Genomic DNA, 23032 nt, shown 5'->3' on the forward strand with positions numbered 1-23032 from the left:
AACTTGATTTATTAACCAATAATTCAAACGTTGTCAAGATTTGATGTGATGCTAAAGCTAGCATGAAAATTTCTCCTGACCTACTCAACCTATAAATATATTTAACAGAGAAAAAATTCTGATAAGATTCGCCAATCGTTGCTGTGACCAAAATTTTTTACAGATATGTAAACTTCTACTCAAGTGATAGCACATTGTAGTAATGTTATAGTTCAAAACTCTTGAGTTCTAACCTATAAAATCAAATATTTGTACTTTGTACTTGAAAACTCATTCTTTTTCTAAATTTACATTTTCCCTGAATCTAAGTTAACTTATACTCAAAATCTTACCAAATATTCCCTTGTAGTATTTTATTTTATTACTGATGTTTAGTTATTTTGGAGTTTCTCAAAGTTTCTCAGACCTCCAGGCTGTAAAAGAATTACTCAACCTAGGATAAGAACAGGGTTTCTGAACGGAGAAGATTTTTTTTAAAACAAATGGGATTGTCTTGGATCTATTGCTATAGTCACCATATTGCACTATATTTAAATGAATGATTCACTTTCATTTCTTTTTTTTTAAGATGGAGTTTTGCTCTCGTTACCCAGGCCGGAGTGCAATGGCGCGATCTCAGCTCACAGCAACCTCCGCCTCCTGGGTTCATGCAATTCTTCTGTCTCAGCCTCCTGAGTAGCTGGGATTACAGGCACACGCCACCATGCTCAGCTAATCTTTTTGTATTTTTAGTAGAGACGGGGTTTCACCATGTTGACTAGGATGGTCTCGATCTGTTGACCTCGTGATCCACCTGCCTCGGCCTCCCAAAGTGCTGGGATTACAGGCTTGAGCCAGACTTTCATTTCTTTTTATCTCTACACACCTGGCCACAACACACATATACGCAGACAGCAAAGCATTTTCTCTATACTTTCTGAAAAATTCCTCACTCTGTTGACTTTCTTGAGAGTGGTCATTCTTCCTCTGACATTTCTTACTGCTTGTTTCCTTCCCTCTTGAGCAATTCCTTTCAATTGGTCTCTTAACCCTTGCTTCCAGTGATTCTCTCACTAGGTGCTAAGTGTGACAGAATTTTATTTACATATATATGTTATATATAATGTAATTAAATATATATATTTCAAGAAAGATCTTTATTTAAATATAGTAGGAATTTCAAAGGCTGTAAGTCAATTTAATGGATAAATTATTTGTTTCAAGAAAGATGCCAGAAAGTCCCTTTCGTTATAGAAAAATACAGTACACATGTCCTTAATGTTTTGCGGCAATCTCAGACCTTTATAAATAGTTCAAATGCTCACACTTAACTGCCAGATGTTAAAGAGTCTTAGAATAATATAAATGTATGTTGGTGCATATGTTGGTAGACCTCAGATATTGTTTTCATTTGTGAAAGTATATCAGCTGTTTCTTTTCCCCATGGAAGACTATGTAGGGACTTTTGAAATTGATCTGAGTGTTCATAAAAGCAAAATGGGTCAGAAAGACAGCTTTTGGGAGTGATTGAGTAATAAAGCACCTGGTGTGACCTCAGAGTGTGTAGTATAGACAGCTGGCTGAAGGGTGACCTATGGCCTAAGGTCACCCTTCGGGGTGCTGTCTTTCTACATCAGAAAGGCCCTGTCTTTACCATGGTTTTATGGGCAAAGCCAGTTCTCATCAAAAAACAGGAGGAGATGTGGAGCATGGAAATATTCATTGTGGATTATGGAAATAATTGGGAATGTATTGAGGTACTATTTGGCCTGAAGATTTGGAGTCAGAGTTCCATCCTTGATTATCTATTCTTCTTTTCATTTCCTTCTTGGATGATCTTATCTATTTTTTAATAACAATAACTGAGTATGTACCCAAAGAAATAGTTGTTTGACTTCCACATTTAACTTCCTCATATTCTTGGATTTTCTGCAGGCACATGGTACTCAAGCCAAGAACACAGGAGTCATCTGAAACTTCTTTCACTAACATCTCTCCCACCCATCTGATCATTCATTACATGATGCTTGTTTTACATACTAAATATTTCTTAATTTTTTTATTTCATTTCCAGAAAAACTATCCTAATTGTTATGGCACTAATTCAGGTCATGAATATATCTTTGTGCTGCAGAATCTCCTGACTAAAATGTGCTATTTATGTTCTCCTTACATCTAAAATCTACATTGTAGCTGGAGAAACTAGCTAACATATAAATCTGACTATATATACTCTGTCTAATGGCTCTGCATTATTTTGAGAATAAAGTTCAGATGGCTTTACATATTATAGGAGGCCTTCTGTCATTGGTTCCTACCTAGCTCTCCAGTTTCACCCTGTCATATACTTTACTATGCAAAAACACTGCACTGATTTTTGTTTTTCTGGCACACCATTGTATTTCAACTTTCTCTGCTCTAAATGGATGCCCCTCTTCTCCTGCAACAGGATAGATTATGTGGGTGAGGGTGTGAGGCTCACCATTTCTTCAGTGTATACATTGGCTTTTGGAACTTGACTGTTGCAGAGCCAAGTGGTGCACTTCCATTCACAGATTTACATCTGTTTGTTTACATAGGTTTAAAGAGCTCTAAGATGAAACTTACCTCAAGGAAAGAAGTCTACATCAGAAAGTCCCCGTCTTTACCACAGTTTTATGGGCTAAGCCAGTTCTCATCAAAAAGTGGGATGGAGGGTGCATGCCTGTCTAAACACAGCTTCCTGCCAAACTGACATGAATGTAGCCTAGGGAAAATGGTTGGGTATTAATCCAATGTCTTAGTTCTTCGGTGCCGCTATCCCAAAATACTTGAGACTAGGTAAATTACAAATAAAGAAATTTATTTTTCATAGTTCTGAAGGCTGAGAAGCCCAAGATCAAGCCACCAGAAGATTCAGTGTGTGGTAAGGGTCTCTGCTTCCAAGAAGGCACCTTGTTTCTGCCTCTGGAGGTGATGGACACTGTGTCCATGGTGGAAAGGAGAGAGGCCAAAGGGGCCTAGCTAGTTTTTTCCAGCCTTTTTATAAAGTCTCTAATTTTATTTATGAGGGCTCTACCCTCATGATTCAATCATGTACTAATAGCCCAGTCTCTTAATGCTATAACATTGGCAATTAATTTTCAACATGTGAATTTTAGGGGACACATTCAGACTATAGCATTCAACCTCTGGTCCCCAAAGTTTATGTCCTTCTCATATGTAAAATATGTTTATTACATCATAATAATGTCAAAGTCTTAATTCACCCCATCACCAACTCAAAAGTCCAAAGTCTAGAGTCTTATCTATATATCACCCCAATCAAATATGGGTGAGACTCAAGGTATCATCCATTCTGAGGCGAATTTTCCCTTCAGCTGTGAGCCTGTGTAATCAAAGAAGTTATGTGCTTCTAAAATATAATGGTGGAATAGGCATAGTATAGGCATTCCCATTGCAAAAGAGAGAAATAGGCAAGAAGAAAAGAGCAACAGCTCCCAGAAAGTCCAAAACCCCACAAGGCAAACAACATCAAACTTTGAAGCTCGACAATAACTTTCTTTGTCTACATGTCCCACATGCCAAACACACTGGGACATGTTATTATAGAAGGATGAATGAGCTAAGAAGTTGGAACTGAGAAGCAGAGTGTCATCCTTCTATAATAACATGTCCCAGTGTGTTTGGCATGTGGGACATGTAGACAAAGAAGCAATCCTGGAAGCCTTGGACACTTCTCCAAGGGAAGTCCCCAACCTCTCATATCTCTGCTGAGCATAGCTAATGTGGCACCTCTCATTTGAGTTGGAGACACATGCCTGTGGCTCTCCCGGGCTAGTGTTGCACACTGATGGAGGTCTGCGATTGAAAGGGTAGCCCTGTACTCATGGCTTCACTAAGCATTACCATAATTGCAGTTCTCTGTGGCTGCCACCACCCCATGGTTTTGTTGAACATTGCCTTATCAGATGTTCTCCCCAGTGGCCTCACCCCTGTGGCTGTTCTGTACCTGGGCCCTGAAGCTCCCTCAGGCATCTCTTGAAATCTAGGTGGAGGCAAGTAACATGCCTGCATAGACTATGCACTCTGTGTACCTGTAGAGTTGGCACCACTGGGACACTGCCAAGACTTACTACTTCCTCTGGGGTGGTGGCATCAGCCACAACCTGATTCACTTGAGCCACAGCTGGGGTGGCTAAGGAGTGCTGTAACAGAATGCATGGAGCAGAAACTTGAGGCAGACCTAGTCAGTGAGTCTGAGATCTCACAGGAGCTTTGAGCCCATCCTTTGGAACCATTTTGCTCTCAAGGCCCTGGCACTCTGGGCCTGTGATGGAAGTGACAGTTTCCTCCTTAGGGATCATTCCTCCACTGTCTTGATCAAGAGCATCTAGATTCATTCTGTCCATACCAATCTGCTCATCAAACATTTGTATGGCCACACCTTTGGTGTTCTCTTCAAAACACACTTCATCGTTTTTCACAGTCTGACAATTCTCCAACTTTTTACTTGCTTCTTTTTTAATTATAAATTCCATGTTTAATTCACCTTTTCCTTCTCATTCTACTCTAAGCAGTTGAGAGAAGCCGTGCAGCATCCTGAACCTTTTGCTTAGAAAAGTATTTTGCCAAATATCCTAGTTCCCCTCTGCCAAGTTCTGCTTTCCTCAAAGCAATAAAACATAAAGAACAGCCAGGTTCTTTGCTACTTTATGACAAAGATAATCTTTTCTCCAGTTCTAATACCTTTTTCCTGATTTCTATCTAAGACTTAATCATAATTTCCTTCACTATCCATATTTCTATGAACATTCTGTATGTAATCTCCAAGAAGATTCAGATTCTCCCTACAGCCCCTCTCTTCTTCTAAGCCCTCATCAGAATAACCTTTACCATTACCCAGCTCCAAAACTGCTTCCACATTTTCAGATATTTGTTGTAGTGACACTCTGCTTCTCAGTTCCAACTTCTTAGCTCATTCATCCTTCTATAATAACATGTCTGAGACTAGGTAATTTATAAACAAAAGAAATTTATTTCTCACTGTTTGGGAAGCTGGAAATTCCAAGATGAAGGAAGGTTCAGTGTCTGGTGAGATCCTAGTCTCTGCTTCTAAGATGGCACATTGAACACTGTCTTCACTGGCAGAATGGAGAGAAAGACAAAAAAGGGACCTAGCCAGTTCCCTTAAGTCCTTTTATAAGGACATAAATTTCATTCATGAGGGCTCTGCCCTCCTAAAGCCCCCACATATTAATGTTATTAAATTGGCAATTAAGTTCCAACATGTGAATTTTGGGGGACACATTCAGACCATAGCAGCCAGTAAAGCTAAAACCCTGGGACAGTGGAAGTGAGAAGAACTAAGAAGGAAGCTTGTTCTCTCCCTCCCTATTTCAGAACCATTTTGCTTCGTGTAAACCAAGGTGATCCGTACTGAACCAGAGGAAAGAAGAAACACATAGCAGCCAAGGAACATTGTGAGCTCCCTATCATCCTTGGACTTGACATTACAGACATAAACAAGCAGGGTTGCCAGGAGCACTAAGGGCTGCACAACTTGGCTTTAGGGATGTCTTGAGCTCTTGCTTCCTGAATTTTAGATATATAAGAAACTCAAAACAAAACCAATAAATAAACATTTCAAAGTAGATGTCCCTTCTTGAGAATCAGAAATGTTTAAGGAAAAGAAGACTGGATTTCTGATTCCAAGATAGGAATCGTAAACTGAAACAATAATGAAAAATACCTCACTGCTAATTAAGGTCAATTACACCAAAAAATTACCTGCACTTACCTGGAATGTTTTGCAGCCTGATCTGCCTTGCCTAAATATTACTCATTTTGTGGGATTATGTCTACAATGAATTATTCAAATTGGCTAAATGCTTTGCCATTGGTCTCCCACAAAGATAATAAAGAAATACTGAGGAAAATATGGAAATAAGGAATTAATTAATTCCCTCCACTTGTGCCCTAAGAGTACCCTTGTTCTATTCTTAAGAGTGTCTTTTTATGAGATTCCCTTATTCTCTGGGGCACATGTCGCAAGCTTCCTTCTCCATCATTGCTGGAATTCTACTCCCGAACTCTTAGGTTGATGCTCTTTTGTTACAACCGGCACTCTTCTGATTTCAGCAACAATCTTCAAAATTTACTTTTTCTTTCTATTATATTTTTTGGTTATCTGTACTCTGAACTTCAGCTACTTTAAAGTTTGTTATCATATCTTAATAATAATTTCCTGGAATTTGCAGAAAAGATAATCCCTGTCAGAAAACAATGGAATTCATGAGATTTCAAACTACAGCAACAATTAAAAAGTATTATTTTTGATGTAAATACTGAAGCTGGGAAAGGATAGGAGGCTAAGGATCCTTTGAAAGTGGTCAGTCATCCTGCAGCACTAACCCCCCACTCTGCCTCTGCAACACACACAGACAAACAGGAGGCAAATCATCTTAACTCTTACTTCAACAAAATCTGTGACAGATATTTTGAAAACGTAGTCTTTTTATTTATTGACATGAACCAGAGGGAAATTGTGATAAAGCCAAAGAGTTGAAGAACTTTTAGAAGATATATTGATTGGTAGAACTGATTTCAAGTTGTTTCCCAAGTATGCTGAGTTTGTAGAATACATAAATGGCAGTGATTCAGGGATTGCAGCAGTGGAGGTCATCCCATCAGCACCATGTGGCCATTATTACCAGTTTGTAAGGGATTTGATAGAAATATATTTTGTATTCTCAGAGGGGACCTGTTATGCAGTGAAAAATGTATACATCAGCTTTCATGGTTACAATTTTCCAACCTTTAAAAATTAAGAACCCCCAATTTTACATTATGACGGCCTTTCCGAAGAATAACTTATAGTATAGGAGCATACGGTTTCTGGAGAAACTATTTCACCTCCTCCTTCCCCACCACACACAAAAAGAGGTCCTGAAAATAAAGTAAATTTCAGCTCATTTCTCTTTTTTTCTGATAAACATATAGGCCATGTAATCATGTCCTACCTCAGTACCTATACCTCTAAGTACAAGTGAGTTTTGTTTTGTTTAATGCATACTTAGCACAAGGATCTTATAACTTATGGATGCCTAGCAAATATCTGCTAATCATGATGATACTTCTCTGAGGCAATAAATCCAGTCCTTTAACAGTCTCATATTACTGACAAAGAGACTGAGATGCCAGGATGTTATACAACTTACACACATTTCAGGGCCATTTTCAACCATAATGCTAATAAATATTTATTATAGATTGCTAATGTTCATATACATTAAAAACCTAAAGAAGATTATTTTACAACATTTTTATTTCAATAGTTGTAGTCAAGGAATTTGCAGCTAAATTTTCTTCTGGAGTGTTAATGTCTGTTTCCAACGAGTATCTGTCAGGGTCCCAACAGGAAACAGATTGTACATTCAAATTAGAGTTATTTGAGGAATGTCTATTTACAAAGAAACTATTTATAAAAATGTGGCATAGGTATAAGGAAACACTTGAGTAACTTGGAGTTAGTTGCAGTGAAGCAGAAACTGTTGATATCCAAACTTAATAAGAAGAGGAAACTTAGAAGAGTGTATTAGAGAGAAGGTCACCTGCAGAAGCACAGAAGCAGTGTTAGGTGCAGGAACACAGCAACCCTCAGTGGCCTTGCAGTCAAGGAGTGTAAGTAAACACCCTGACCTCATTCGCCTTTCTCTCCTAGGGTCAGGGTATTCCAATATATCAATGAAAAGGAAACTGTTATTCCTTGGGGTCCACAAGGTCAATCTCCCAAAGCAGAAACTAGGATAAATAACTGGGCAGAATGTGGGCAGGGGAGGCAAACAGAAGAGACCTGGCACACAAGGGAAGAGTTGAGTGCTAGGGTGAGATTTTAAATTACACTTGTCTCAAATGAAGGATTTGGGGTAACACATTTGACTCTAACTACATTTCAGTTACTCATTTTTTTCAATGAAAAGAATTGAAATTAAGTTGGGAAATACCATAATTTGCAGTACATATTTAATTTGGATTTAAAATAGGAAAAATAACTGTTCATTTATAGAGCCAAAAATATGAAAAAAACAAATTTCTATGTGTTTGGGGTTATAAATTTAATCTACCAGTTGATTTGGGGGAGGTGGTTCAAGGAAGAGAAAGATCCATAATTCAGAAGACCACCAACCAAAACCACAGAACTATGGCCCTAGGATATAACTTGAAAATTGTTCTCTGGGGAAATGAAGCAAAACGACTAAAGGAAGCTAGGGTAATTTTATGCATTTTTCCTTTTCAGATTGAAGCCATACTTACCTCAGCATGAGTGATGTGGGATAATCCAGGCTGCCTGTGCCTTGTGAACACACACCCAAGTGATGACTAACAGTCTCAATAGCCTATAAGCACGGCCAAGTTACACAGTGAGACTTCACGTCAGAGAAACACTGGAAGGAAAAGAATCTGTAAAGTAACCAACCTAGCCATTTGTTCATAAATTTTAATGAGCCTATAAGGATCACTAAATGTTTGAGAAAACCAACAACAAAAAATAAAGCCTGAACAACTAGAAAAAAAAAAAAACTAGTGTTAAGGAAAACAGACATTTTAGAGAACACAAAAAATAACTCTATTTGATATAGGATGATGTTGAATACATAAAAGAGAGTAGAATCCTTTGATAAAAGACCATTTAGAGAGTTAAACAGATGTCAGTGAAAATATAAAAGCTGAAAAACATTTCGTGGAAGATTTGTCAAGAAAAGTCAAAGAAATTTTCCAAAAAAAAGAAAGAGACCTTCAAGAGAAAGATTGAAACTGAAGGAAAAACAATGCAGGATTTTGACATTCATACTAGGAAAACAGAAAGAAAGAACAAATGTCTAGGGAAGTAAACAATCAAAGAAACAAAAGAAAACTTCTTCCAGAACTGCAGAAAATCATGCAAATGCAGAGCCAACCTCATAAACTTTTCTCATGTTAAGGATCCCAGCACCTCATGACCCACTTGTTTCAATTGATCTTTAACACTGCACATCTTTTATAGTTTTCAGTGGGAGGTAGCTTGATGGGCGCTATCTTACCCTGTCCTGAACCACTAATGGATAAGTCCATTAGTCATTATCTTCTTTCTACCTCCAATTCTCAGTTAAATTTGCAGACCATTTTACCACATGATTATCTGCCTGCATTTCTTCTTATATTAGTTTCTTCCTTCCCAGTCCCCATTCCTTCTTGCTGAAATATACTCCAGTAGTTTTTCATCATGTGCCATGAGTGAAAAAAATACTAATGTTTGGAAAGGCTGAAAACAATTTTATTTTCCTGTCATTATAAAGTAAGTGTATTAATTTTACTTTTAAAATCTTGCTTGGACCTCAGGGTTTTCTTTTAATCTAAAATATATGTCTTCCTTTAGATCTATATCATTCGTCATTTCCCCAAATATTGCCTTTTTTCCTCTTCTTCCTTTCGTAACTCTGATTAAAATGTGTTTGTCAACCCTTGTTTATCTTCTTTTTTTAAATTTCCATCACCATACGATGTAGTTTGAGTCACTGCTTCAGACCTATCTTCCTATTCTCTCTTCTGCTTTGTCTAGTTTAATTATTAATGTATTTTAATGATTATATTTCCATTTATATAAATCTTTAAATTATTTTTCAAACCCACCTGTTTTAATTCCATAAAGTCTACCTTTTGCCTTATGGATTCTATGCTTTTATTTATTGTTATTAAAAAGTATAGATGATTACTTAGTCTTTTTTTCAGAGAGTCTCTAATATCTGTAATTCTTCAAATGTAAATCCTTCCATTTTTGTATCTATTGTCTCTCTTATGGCAGTTTATAAAATTTTCCTGAGCTTATCTTTAGAGAGTTTTTAGTGGTATTTACAAGTTCTCTAGAATATGGAGTCATTCCTATCATGTGGTTTTACAGTTGTCTTTTTAAGGACCTAACATATTTCACTTTAAGACAAGTAAGGTTTTTATGGTTATTGATTTAATTACAGAGTTCGAGATTACTGCATTGCATGAAGAATTTTGGCTATGATTCCAATTTCTCTCTGAATGAGTGATTCTTTCTCCAGCTATTACTCTAAATAAAAGATAAGCTCTCTTCCTTGTTCCTTGCAGCATCTTGGCACTACTGGGTGAAAATTTTCGAACTCCTGTTTCACGGAAAATAAGTGACTGCCTTTATGTAGAGTACTGTTGTTTAGCTCCTGGTCCTAGACAGGGTAAAAACATTATGTCTGAGTTACATAAGTTATATAATCCTGAATCAGGAGTAGTCCACAACTCAAAAGCCAGAACTTATATTTGTGAACATTTGTGCATTACTGAAGCGCTTTTCAAGACTGCGCTTTGTATGTCTGATTTCAATGTACTATGAGACACTAGGTTTTAGGTATTTCTCCTTATTTAGATTATACTTTCTTTTTTGCTGCTGCAATCCAGGAATTTCATGCTCTCAATTTATACCTCAAGTACTTATTTTTAAAACTTGTGGTGCATTTTATCCTCCATTTGTACACATTTAGAGTAGTGGAAGAGTTATCCTCAATCATGTCTCAGACTGCTAGGTTATGTTGCATGGCACATTTTAAAGGTAAAACAAAATAATTTCTCATTCTTTAGTTTTTTGTGATTTTTTTATCTTTGGCATACAAAAATAAAAGATTTCTTTTTATAAATATTAAATAGTTTGTCTCTGTTTTTTGTTATTCTTATAACTATAATTCAGATGAATTTTACTTTGATATTAAGGGGAAAGGGCTGGGCATGCTGTATTATACTCACTTGGCAAGTGATATTTTTTATTAGCTAATAGATTGGCTAAAAAATGTTGTCTTACCAGGCGTGGTGGCTCACGCCTATAATCCCAACACTTTGGGAGGCTCAGGCAGGTGGGTCACAAGGTTAGCTTGAGACCAGCCCAGCCAGAATGGTGAAACCCCATCTCTACTAAAAATACAAAAATTGGCTGGACGTGGTAATGCATGCCTGTAGTCCCAGCTACTCGGCAGACTGAGGCAGAAGAATTCCTTGAACCCAGGAGGCAGAGATTACAGTGAGCTGAGATGACACCACTGCACTCCAGCCTGGGCAACAGAGTAAGATTCTATCTCAAAAAAAAAAAAAAGTTAGTCTTCTCATTGATTAATTTTTAAAAATTTTCTCCATATCTGATCTGTGTACAATGTACAGAAATTTATAATCTTGAAGCAACCCAAAGTACATCTCTGTTTCAACTTTAAAAATATTAGCAATGGCTAGAACTTCATATAAATAATTATAATAAGCAAAAGTAAAAATAAATATCAATAGTCTTCATTTTGTGATCTTATTCTACAAAATTGTTTTCTTCTGAAATAAATAATAAATTCTAACTCAATCAGTCATACATTCAACCCAATAAGTTTTTTTCAGATTGCTTTAATTATAATTTTGATTGTATTTTTGATGACTTATTTACGCAAGTAAAATGTAAGCATTTATTATTATTATTATTTTAATTTGTAAAAGACTTCTGTCACTTTCTGGAAATAAATATATATTTTCTCCTAAAGGCAATACACACTCATATTTATTAATCTATGAAAAGTATAACACAATGCCTACTTTTTATTTTGAGTTACTAGCAGATTCATAATTCTATAAAATTTTTTAAATCTCAGTTTAGTGGTACTAAGTGTACTGCTCCCTATCCCATGCCTAATAGTAGTAAATAATGATATGATCATGGTGCAGATGGGAGCATTTATTTACTCTTTTCCAGGTACTTGATATGCTTTTGTGATTACCACAAAACCCTGAAATGTGATTATCTCCCAATTTTGCTCATGAGGACAGAGAGCTTGGAAAGGTAGTTTCTTGTGTAAGATCACAAAGCTAGCAGATTGCCAAGTGAGGTCCCTAATGGAGGCCCTCTATCTCCGAAGGTCATACACTTTTCACTATATTGGGATGCCTCTCATGTTTAGCAACTAAAAATACTGCACTTTGGTGAAAGTACATCTTACTTATCTTGCCTAGGTTAAATTCTAAATCACAATTGTTATTCAAATAATAAATTTATGCCATGCTCACAACCCAAATTATTTGGAGTGGGTAGGTGGATGGTGTTTTGTTAAAACTGGAATTTTGTTTTATTTTGTTTTTATTGTCATAATATGTTTTCTGGATGTTGTTACAAGCTTATAAACCATCATGTTTGCATCTTGGTTTTGGCAAAAATAAAACCAAGTGACAAATAAGAAACTTGGAGGATGAGCTTACAGCTGTGCCCCATGCATAGCTAACTGATGATGTCAGACAAAGGCCACTGGAAAATCTGCCTCATTTCTTTTAAAAGACAAAAACTTACATTTAGAGGACATGTACAGTGATCTAGTAATAACAAGATGTTTCTCTGTGGACCAGATTTTTTTTTATTAATGTGACCCATTGCTAAAGATTCTCCTTCACATACATGTTTCTTTTTACTGGGAATTATAATGACACTATGGAATGCCACAAGAATGGTAAAACAGAAGTTTATAATTTCATATCTTTCAGTATTTCTTTGTTGATTTAAGTGAATCACAAGACCTGGTAATTTACTTAGTCCTGCAGTACTAGATTCAAATAGTTTTAGGAATTGTAAACACCAAGTGCTTACCTTTCTGAGCTTTTGGATTCCTCATGCATTGTCTTTCTTATGTTCTAGAACTCGAGACTAAGAGGGCATGACATCCAGATTAAAATTAAACCAACACATGCTTGACACCCAAGACTACACCTTCCATTCTAAAATTTCTTTCTAGAAGCATTTCAGGAAAGAGCAATTATATTCTATGCCACTATATACCAAGTGCTGTCCAAGGCTCTTTACTTATGGTGACTTAATTTAATTCCTTCATAAACCAATAAGAGAAGTAGACTACAGCGAAAGATACTAAGGCTCAGAAAGTTAATAGCTCATGCAAGATCACAAAGTTAGTAACTGGAGGAAGTGAAATTCAAACACACTACAGAAATAACTTCTAAATCTGTGTACTGCTAAGCTTCTCTTATTTGTTTTCCAAATATTGAACAGAGTTCATTACTACAATGTCTTGAACATCATTCAAAATAAAACTTGATAATGTACTTTGATACTTTGCAATGGTTATTCCCCAAAATCTTAGCTTTTGTTTGAGGAATGGACTTTTCTCTCTCTTTGGGAATGAGAAGATAGATGCCCAAGGTGGAAGCATTCCATTTCTCCCACAACAAAAGGAATACACAACAGGAAAAAGATAGTCTTTTCAATAATTGATGTTAGGAAAACTAGATATCTATACGCAGAAGAGTGAAAATGGGTCTTTTTTTTCATACCATACACAAAAATATATTTCTTTTCCTGTGTACAAGCTTCTTAGCTTGAAGTAATCTTATTTGTTGATTCTTGGTGCCTGTGCTTTTGGGGTCAAATTTTAAAAATGATTGCCCAGACCAATATTTTGTAGTTTTTCTCCTGGGGTTTTCTTATAGCAGTTTTACAGTTTCTGGTCTTATGTTTCAAACTTTAATACATTGTGAGTTTATAATTGTGCATTGCATGATATAAGGATCTAATTTCATTCTTTTACATGTGGATAGCCAGTTTTTCCAACACATTTATTGACAAGACTGTCTTTTCCCATTGTGTATTCTTGGCACCTATGTTGAAAATCAATTGATTATACATGTGTGGGTCCATTTCTCTGGGTTTTCTCCTATGTTACATTTGTTGATGTGTCTGTTTTTATGCCAGTAACATGCTATTATAATCATTATAGCTTTGTGATATAGTTTGAAATCAAGTAGTAGGATACGTTCAGCTTTGTTCTTTTTGCTCATGATTGCCTTAACTATTCAGGGATTTATTGTTTATTTGTTTCATATAAGTTTTAGAACTTTTTTTTCTGTTTCTAGGAAAACTGACATTGGATTATTGGTAGAGATTAATTGAATTTGTAGAATGCTTTGGGTAATATGGTCATTTTAACAACTTTAGTTCTTCCAGTCTATGAAAAAAATTCATTTATTTTTGTCTTCTTTCATTCTTTTCATCAATATTTTATAGTTTTCAGCATACAGGTCTTTTACCTCTTTGGCTAAATGTACTCCTATTTATTATAACAATTGTAAATAGAATTTTTCTCTTCATTTCTTTTTCATGTAGTCCATAGTGTATAGAAATGCTACTAATTTTGTGTGTTTATTTTGTGTCATGCAACTTTATATAATTCATTTACTAGTTCTAACAGTATTTTTATAGAGTCTTAAAGGTTTTCTATTATGAGATTATGTCATTAGCAAACAATGGCAATTTTACATTTGCTTTACTCTTTGGAAGTTTTTTAAAATTTTTTTCTCTTGCCTAAGTGCTCTGACAAGGACTTCTAATACTGTGTTAAGTAGAAACAGCAAGAGTAGGCATATTTGTTTTAAATCTTAAAAAAATAAAAAAGGCTTTCCATTTTTCACTGTTGAGTATGTTACATGTGGCCTTCTCATATATGTCCTTTATCGTGTTGAGGTACATTTCTTCTACACCTAATTTGGTGTGTTAATTTTAAAAAGATGTTGAATTTTGTAAAATCAATGAGATAATTGTATAGTTTGTTTTTCATTCTGTTAATGTGGTATATCACATTTGTTGATTTATGTGTGCTGAAAACCCCTTCCATATCCCAGATAAATCCCATTTGATCATGATGAATAATCTTTCCATTACATCAGGAATTTGATTTTTCAGTATTTTGTTGAGAGTTTTTGCATCTATGTTCATTAAGGATAATGATCAGCAATTTCCTTTTCTTGTAGTATCCCCATCTGGCTTTAATATCCAACTAATGCTGGCCTTGCAAAAAGGAGTTTGAAAGTTATTTCTTGCTCTCAATTTTTTGGAAAAGTTTAAGGATTGATATTATATTAATTCTTCTTTAAAAGTTTGGTAGAATTTAGCAATAAAATCATCAGGTCCTGGGCTTTTCTTTGATGGGAAATTTTTCATTACTGGTTCAATATTTTTACTTATTATTGGTGGTGTGTTCCAATCATCATTTCTTCATAATTCAGTCCCGGAATTTTGTTTCTAAAAATTTGTCCATTTCTTCTAGATTATACAGTTTGTTGGTATATGATAGTTCATTGTAGTCTCATGATCTTTTGGGTTTTTTCGGTATTATTTGTAATGTCTCCTCTTTCATTTTTTATTTTATTTATTTTAATATTTTTTCTTTTTTCTTAGGTTAGCTAATGGTTTGCTGAGTTTATATTTTCAAAAAAAACCTCTTAGTTTATTAATATTTTGGAGTATTTTTCTAGTCTATGTTTAATTAGTTCTGCTTGGATCTTTATTATCTCCTTCCTCTGTTGACTTTGGCCTTAGTTTCTCCCTTTTTCCTGGTTCTTTGAAGAATGACATTAAATTAATTTTTTGTGATATTTCCTCTCTTTAAATGTAGGTGTATGTTGCTACAAACTTTCCTCTTAGGACTGTTTTGCCAGAATTGTTATTCCATAAATGTTAGCATGTTGTATTTTCATTTATTTTGTCTCAAGAAAAAATTTAACATTCCTTTTAATTTTTTTTGGAACCATTGGTTGTTCAGGACTATGTTTAATTTTCATGTATATGTGAATTTTTTGGAAATTCTTCCTGTTATTGATATCTAGTTTCAGACCATTATAATTGGAAAAGACACGTAATATTAGTTCACTCTTATTTAATTTGTTATTTGTGACATACCATATAAACTATCTAAGAAAATGTTCCATGTATGCTTCAGAAGAATGTATATTCTGTTTCTGTTGGATACAATGTTCTATATAGATCTGTTAGGTCTATTTAAAGTGTTGTTCAAATCAGTCCAATGTTTCCTTATTAATTTTCTGTCTTGATGATTGTTTCACTGTAGAAAGTAGAATATTGAAATTCCCTACAAGTATTATATCTATCTCTGCCTTCGTATTTTTAAATATTTGTTTAATATATTTAGGTGCTCAGATATTGGGTCCATATATATTTACCATTGTTATATCCTCTTGATGAATTGACCCCTTTATTATCATAAAGTGTTATTTTTTGTCTCTAATTACTGTTTTCTCAACTTAAAGTCTATTTTACCTGATATAAGTATAGCTATGCTTGCTTTCTTTTGGTTTCCATTTATATGGAATATCTTTTTCGTTCCCTTCACTTTCAGTCTATGTGAGGTGAGTCTCTTGTAGGCAGCATATGATTTTTTTAAAAAATTCAGTCAGTCTATCAGGTCTGTGTCTTTTTATCAGAAAATTTAATCTATTTTGTTCAAGGTAATTATTGATAGGTAACTACTTAATGCTGCCATTTTGTTCATTATTTTCTGGTTATTGTATAGATACTTCGTTTCTTTCTTTGTCTCTTGCTTGTGGCTTGATGGCTTTTTATAGTGGTATGCTTTGAACTTTTTCTGTTTTTGTTGTGCTCTTATACTGAAGATTTTGGCTTTGTGGTCACCATGAGGCTTACCTAGAATTTATAACAGCCTATGTAAAACTGATAGTAACTTAATTTTGATTGCATGCAACAGCTCTACACTTTTACTACCCCTCCCTTTTATGTTTTGATGTCATAATTTACATCATTTTGTAATATGCATCTCTTGAAAATGTATTTTAGCTACAGTTGATATTCATTGTTTTGTATTTTAATCCTTGTGATAGAAAAAAAATTGCTTTACATGCCATTATTACAGTCCTAAAGTATTATGAATGTGGCTCTATATTACTCACATCTTTGAATTTCATGCTTTTGTATGTTTTTATGTTATTAATTAGCAGCCTTTTTTAACTTAAATAATTTTCTTTAGTTATTTCTGTAAGGCAGTTCTGGTGGTAATGATCTTCCTTAGCTTTTATTTGGCTGGTAACAATTTTATTTCTTCCTTATTTCTGAAATACAGGTTTGCTGCATAAAGTTGTCAGGCTTTTTATTTTTTCCTTCACCACTTTTAATATATAATTCCATTGTCAACTGGCCCACAGAGTTTCTGCTGATAGTCATATTGACATTCTTTTTTATGTGATGTGTTTCTTATTTCCTGCTGTGTTCAGAATTTTTTTTTTTTGTCTTTTTAAAAATATTTTTATTACTATGTGTCTTGGTGAACGCCTCTTTTGGCTGAGTTTCATTGGAGACTCCTATGCTTCTTGTACCAGGAAACTTATAGATTAAAAGAAATTTAAGGCACATACAAATCAGCAATAAGGTATGAAACTTAACTGATCCTGTACACACTAATCAACTTTAAAAAATAAATTATGAGACAATCAGGGGAATTTAAACACTGATAAGATACTTTACAATATTAAAGAAATACAATTTACTTAGGCTCATATTGATATTGTGGTTATGTTTTAAAGTATTTATACTAGAGCAACTTGAAATATTTATAGATCAAATGTCATATGAGTGAAATTTGTTTTCAAATAACATGAAATAGGAAGGGAAGATTGACCATGAAGTGGAAGCTGTGCACAGAAGAGTTCCTTATGTAATTGTTTGCTTTTGGATATGGTTAAAATTTTCATAAGAAGAAATTACAAAGTAGACAGACGAGTAAAATAGTTTGGTGTGCCTATTTGTAAGCTTATTTTTTGCTTCAATGTAATGAATGACTGTTAATATCATGGGTAAATTAAAAGAGTGGCAGAGGAGATTTGGGAGACTTGGTTGCTATTATATAACACACGTCATCCCCTGGTCACATTACATATTAGGAAACATGTTTCACTTTTTCTTATGAATTAGGATTCTGTAGACATTATGAAGAAAAAGTCTGGAGTTAAGGAGTTAAATAAGACTTGGGTTCACATTCTAGCTCTTATACTCAGTAGCTGTTTGGCAGCTTCCTGATGGCAGGTACTGTAGAGCAACGTAGTTATGTGGTTAAACTCATAAGCATCTTTTACTCTAAGCCTAGTCACAGTATATAACAGAAAATCAAAGTTTCCTTTTCATAGATTACCAGGTTCATCTCATTAAGAGGAAGAATAATTTGGCAATGTTGTACCCTGAATTGCACACACACACTTTCACCCTGGAAAATATAAATTTGACACTTTAAGTTGACAGATACTACAGGGGATTATAGCTATTGTTAAAAATATTTACCTTTGTTTCTTCTATTATTTCAGAGTCAACTCAGTACCCTGGTTAGTGGTTGTGGCTAAGACTATAAGTTATCCCTTAATGTTGATTATTACAGCAGCTCAACAGTAACCCTGTCTTCTGCCATTGATCCCAGATTTCCTCATTCTTTAAATAAAATTAATATCTGGAAAGTACAGGAAATAATTTTTTTTCTTTTTGAATTTGGAAAGTGGAATAAAAGGAAAACCAAAGAAAAAAGTCTATTAGAAATATTTTCTTCTCAGTTTCATTGATGACATTCCTGTCAGGTTTTTGGAAAGACCATAACATACAGATGTTAAATGATTAGTTGGAATTGAAAATACACGTCCATTCCTTGTGGTAAGGAGTGAATCAAACAGTCTGTCTGCAGTCTTGCCCTGATTTTTATAAAACTGACCATATTGACTTTTACATTAAAGTGATTGAGCAAAAACTATGGTCAACATCACCAAAGCTCTGTCACAAAACAACTCTCAATGTTGCTTTGTGTGAGTTGACAAGCATCCATTTTTAATGTCTAATTCAGTTAGAGACTAATGTGGAAAAGTAATCAATAGCTCTATAATGGAAAATAAAAATTACTACTAATTGTGTGGAACGGATTGCTGAAACAAGACAACAACCCTGTTTTAATAAATTTTGAAAAGTGACAAGTTTTCCCAAGTGACTGCACATGGGAAAACTACTGAAGAAAATATCTAAGAAAGAAATAAATTGTGAGATTCAAAGCCACATTCTAAGCACTGCCATTCTTAATATCATCCTAGTGACTTCAACCAGTATAGAGAACCAAAAATTGCATGCTTCATGGCAATCATCTCTAGCCTGATCTAAAGGTTTTTAATATTCTGCAGGTATTCAAACTTCTTCATGATTTTTATTCTCTTTGAAAAACAGTGGATGAAGAAGTTGAGATTCCTTCTTTCTGGAACTTATTTTTACTGAACTTATTTATACTGAGTAAATTCATCCAGGGAAATTTTTCAATGAATATTAAATTATTGAGAGCTATCAATTTTTTATTGTATAGATGAGTATGTGTACAAAGTTAATCTTCACTAGGTGTACAGAGAGATGGACTATCTCAATGTGTGTGCTAGACATCATTGACAATTCAGCCTACCTGTCAGGACAGCTTCACTGTTCAAGAATCTCTGCTTCCATTTTCCTTATTCCATCCATACTTGGAAACCATGCTTTGGCTCTATTTGCTTATCAGTTACCAGTGATTCTGTTAAATGGAGTTTTTCAAGAATATCAGTAGGTTTTAGAAACTACCATGTATTAAAACTCTTTCTTCAATTTTTCACCCAAAAGTAGAATTTATAAAAAGAGTGCTACTATTACATTCAGTCATGAAACAAAAAGAGGGATGATTAATTTTGCATGAAACAAAAAGAGGGATGATTAATTTTGCTTGACCAGATCAAGAAATTTTTCACTGATTTGAATCTTGAGGATGAGAGGATAATTATGAGTCTTAAGTGAGGAGAAAAATGAAAGAAAGAGTGGAAAGTTTGCTTGATTACTTATGCCCCAGGCTTTTCCACATAAACTAATAGGTGTCAATGAATTATCTTATCCCTAGCATTCACCTGTTCAGAATTGCTTCAAGAACATACAATTTTTAAAAATATCTTCATAGAACTCAGAAAATGTAGAATGAAACAACATCTGTCAGTAATTGAATTGGTTGACATTTCATAATGGCAACAAGATGAACTGCAGGATACAGAATTTATTTCAGTTATACAGAATGCACCCAGTATTTCTGAAAGAAACTTGTTTGCATGGGTTAGTTGAGACATAAAAAATCAATGCAACAAATTATTTGAGTGAGTAACATATAGATATAAGTAAGAAAGGAACAATTAAATTTTACAGAGTCAGAATCTTTTACAGAGATAGCAGGTACCCTGGGTACATTGCTGAGATACAATTTCATTTTTTTAATTTTTCAAATATGCTCAGACAAGGTGGGTTTATGAATGATTAATATAAAATATTTAATTCTAGAGTGTCAAAATAATATGCATTGATGTCATTATAGTTCTTTTCAGCAAAAATTTACATTCTAGTATAATAAATGAGAAATTAGAGTTGTTACCAAGACTTTTAGGCATTGTAATGAACTCCTTAAAAGCATTAAATAAAAATATTTTATACAGAAGGTGGAGAAATATAAATAAAACATATATTTCAATTCATTTCCTATAAATAGATTATTTCTTATCTCTTGATGTGCATGTGAGTGGGAGACAGAGTACAAAAATATTTCAATTGATGAATATTTCTAGTAAATTCCTCTTTCATTTTCTCCAAGAATGCAACTTGATATAAAAAGAATGCAACTTGTTATAAAATTTTTTGACATAAGTTGAAAAAATTATATAAATTCACTGAAATTATGACAAATCTGCACCAGTTATCATGTATATTAGTTAGATTTAAGTTTGGTTGTGGCAAAACTCTACCTTGTCTCTAACATAAGAAGAGAACAATAGTAAAACTCTGTCTTATAGGAAAGTCTTTGTAGGTATAATAGTCTTACGTTACTGTTTCTCTAGGCATTCCCTCTACTCTCAATCTACACTCATCTTGCACCAAATCAAATATACTTCCTATGTAAGTTGGTGTTTCCTGTTCATCTATCGCACTACTCCCTCCTCTTTAGGAATGTGTATCCCTGTAGTTGCCACTTTATGTGTGCTTTTAGCTTTCTGGCTAAAAATAGACCCTGCGCTACATCTAGCTTCAAAGGAGAAAGGGAAACAGTATTTTTTTCGGGTTAGCCATTTGCCTACATAATCTGCCTCATTCAGGCTAGCTGTGTAAAACATAACTATCATCAAAATCTTAGTGAACCTGTCTCAAGGAATTTGTCATCTCATGGGTTTGATGAGCACATAGTCATATTATTGAGTTCATATGGTGTATTCATTTTTGGTGGCTCCTCTAGCAAGTCACCACAAAACGTGTTGGTTAAAACAACAAAAATTTATTCTCACGAAGTCTGGAGGCCAGAAGTCTGAAATCAAGGTGTCATCAGGCCCACACACCTTCTGGAAGCTGCAGGAGGTAATCCCTTCTTTGCCTCTTCCACCTCTGGTGGTGGTTGGCATTCTGTGGCTTATGGCCACACTGTTTTCTCTGCTTCTATCTTCACATCACTTTTCTGCGGTTTCACTTGCTTTGTCTGTCTCAAGTTTCCGCCTGCTTTTTTCTTTTTTTTTTTTTTTTTTTTAATTTTTTATTGGATTATAGGTTTTGGGGTACATGAGCAGAGCATGCAAGACAGTTGCGTAGGTACACACATGGCAGTGTGCTTTGCTTTTCTTCTCCCCTTCACCCACATTTGGCATTTCTCCCCAGGCTATCCCTCCCCACCTCCCCCTCCCACTGGCCCTCCCCTTTTGCCCCCAATAGACCCCACTGTTTAGTACTCCCCTTTCTGTGTCCATGTGTTCTCATTTTTCATCACCCACCTATGAGTGAGAATATGCGGTGTTTCATTTTCTGTTCTTGTGTCAGTTTGCTGAGGATGATGTTTTCCAGATTCATCCATGTCCCTACAAATGACACAAACTCATCATTTCTGATTGCTGCATAATATTCCATGGTGTATATGTGCCACATTTTTCCAATCCAGTCTATTATCAATGGGCATTTGGGTTGATTCCAGGTCTTTGCTATTGTAAACAGTGCTGCAATGAACATTCGTGTACATGTGTCCTTATAGTAGAACGATTTATAGTCTTTTGGATATATACCCAGTAATGGGATTGCTGGGTCAAATGGAATTTCTATTTCTAAGGCCTTGAGGAATCGCCACACTGTCTTCCACAATGGTTGAACTAATTTACACTCCCACCAACAGTGTAAAAGTGTTCCTTTTTCTCCACATCCTCTCCAGCATCTGTTGTCTCCAGACTTTTTAACGATCGCCATTCTAACTGGCGTGAGATGGTATCTCAATGTGGTTTTGATTTGCATCTCTCTCATGACCAGTGACAATGAGCATTTTTTCATATGATTGTTGGCCTCATATATGTCTTCTTTTGTAAAGTATCTGTTCATATCCTTTGCCCACTTTTGAATGGGCTTGTTTGTTTTTCTCCTGTAAATCTGTTTGAGTTCTTTGTAAATTCTGGATATCAGCCCTTTGTCAGATGGGTAGACTGCAAAAATTTTTTCCCATTCTGTTGGTTGCCGATCCACTCTAGTGACTGTTTCTTTTGCCGTGCAGAAGCTGTGGAGTTTCATTAGGTCCCATTTGTCTATTTTGGCTTTTGTTGCCAATGCTTTTGGTGTTTTGTTCATGAAGTCCTTGCCTACTCCTACGTCCTGGATGGTTTTGCCTAGATTTCCTTCTAGGGTTTTTATGGTGCCAGGTCTTATGTTTAAGTCTTTAATCCAACTGGAGTTAATTTTAGTGTACGGTGTCAGGAAGGGGTCCAGTTTCTGCTTTCTGCACATGGCTAGCCAGTTTTCCCAACACCATTTGTTAAACATGGAATCCTTTCCCCATTGCTTGTTTTTGTCGGGTTTATCAAAGATTGTATAGTTGTATGTATGTTGTGTTGCCTCCGGTGCCTCTGTTTTGTTCCATTGTTCTATATCTCTGTTTTGGTACCAGTACCATGCTGTTTTGATTACTGTAGCCTTGTAGTATAGTTTGAAATCCGGTAGTGTGATGCCTCTGCTGTGTTCTTTTTGCTTAGAATTGACTTGGCTATGCGGGCTCTCTTTTGGTTCCATATGAAGTTCATGGTGGTTTTTTCCAGTTCTGTGAAGAAAGTCAATGGTAGCTTGATGGGGATAGAGTTGATTCTGTAAATTACTTTGGGCAGTATAGCCATTTTCACGATGTTAATTCTTCCTAAC

At 35.0% G+C, this 23032-nt stretch overlaps 1 long non-coding RNA gene across 9 annotated transcripts in view; it reads left to right on the forward strand.

Annotated features, from left to right (window-relative positions):
• The window catches only part of LOC118152206 (uncharacterized), a 289509-nt gene that overhangs the window by 135753 nt on the left and 130724 nt on the right, over nt 1-23032 (forward strand). For 2 of the 9 annotated variants that reach the window (XR_013533405.1, XR_004740657.3), the window contains one exon: nt 8258-8539. The exons of the other annotated variants lie outside the window; for them this stretch is intronic. This is a non-coding gene — a long non-coding RNA (uncharacterized LOC118152206). Of the gene's footprint in view, nt 1-8257; nt 8540-23032 lie in introns of those variants that run through there. 9 annotated transcript variants of the gene reach the window in all.

Source organism: Callithrix jacchus, chromosome 3, assembly GCF_049354715.1.
Source record: "Callithrix jacchus isolate 240 chromosome 3, calJac240_pri, whole genome shotgun sequence".
Classification (NCBI taxonomy): domain Eukaryota; kingdom Metazoa; phylum Chordata; class Mammalia; order Primates; family Cebidae; genus Callithrix; species Callithrix jacchus.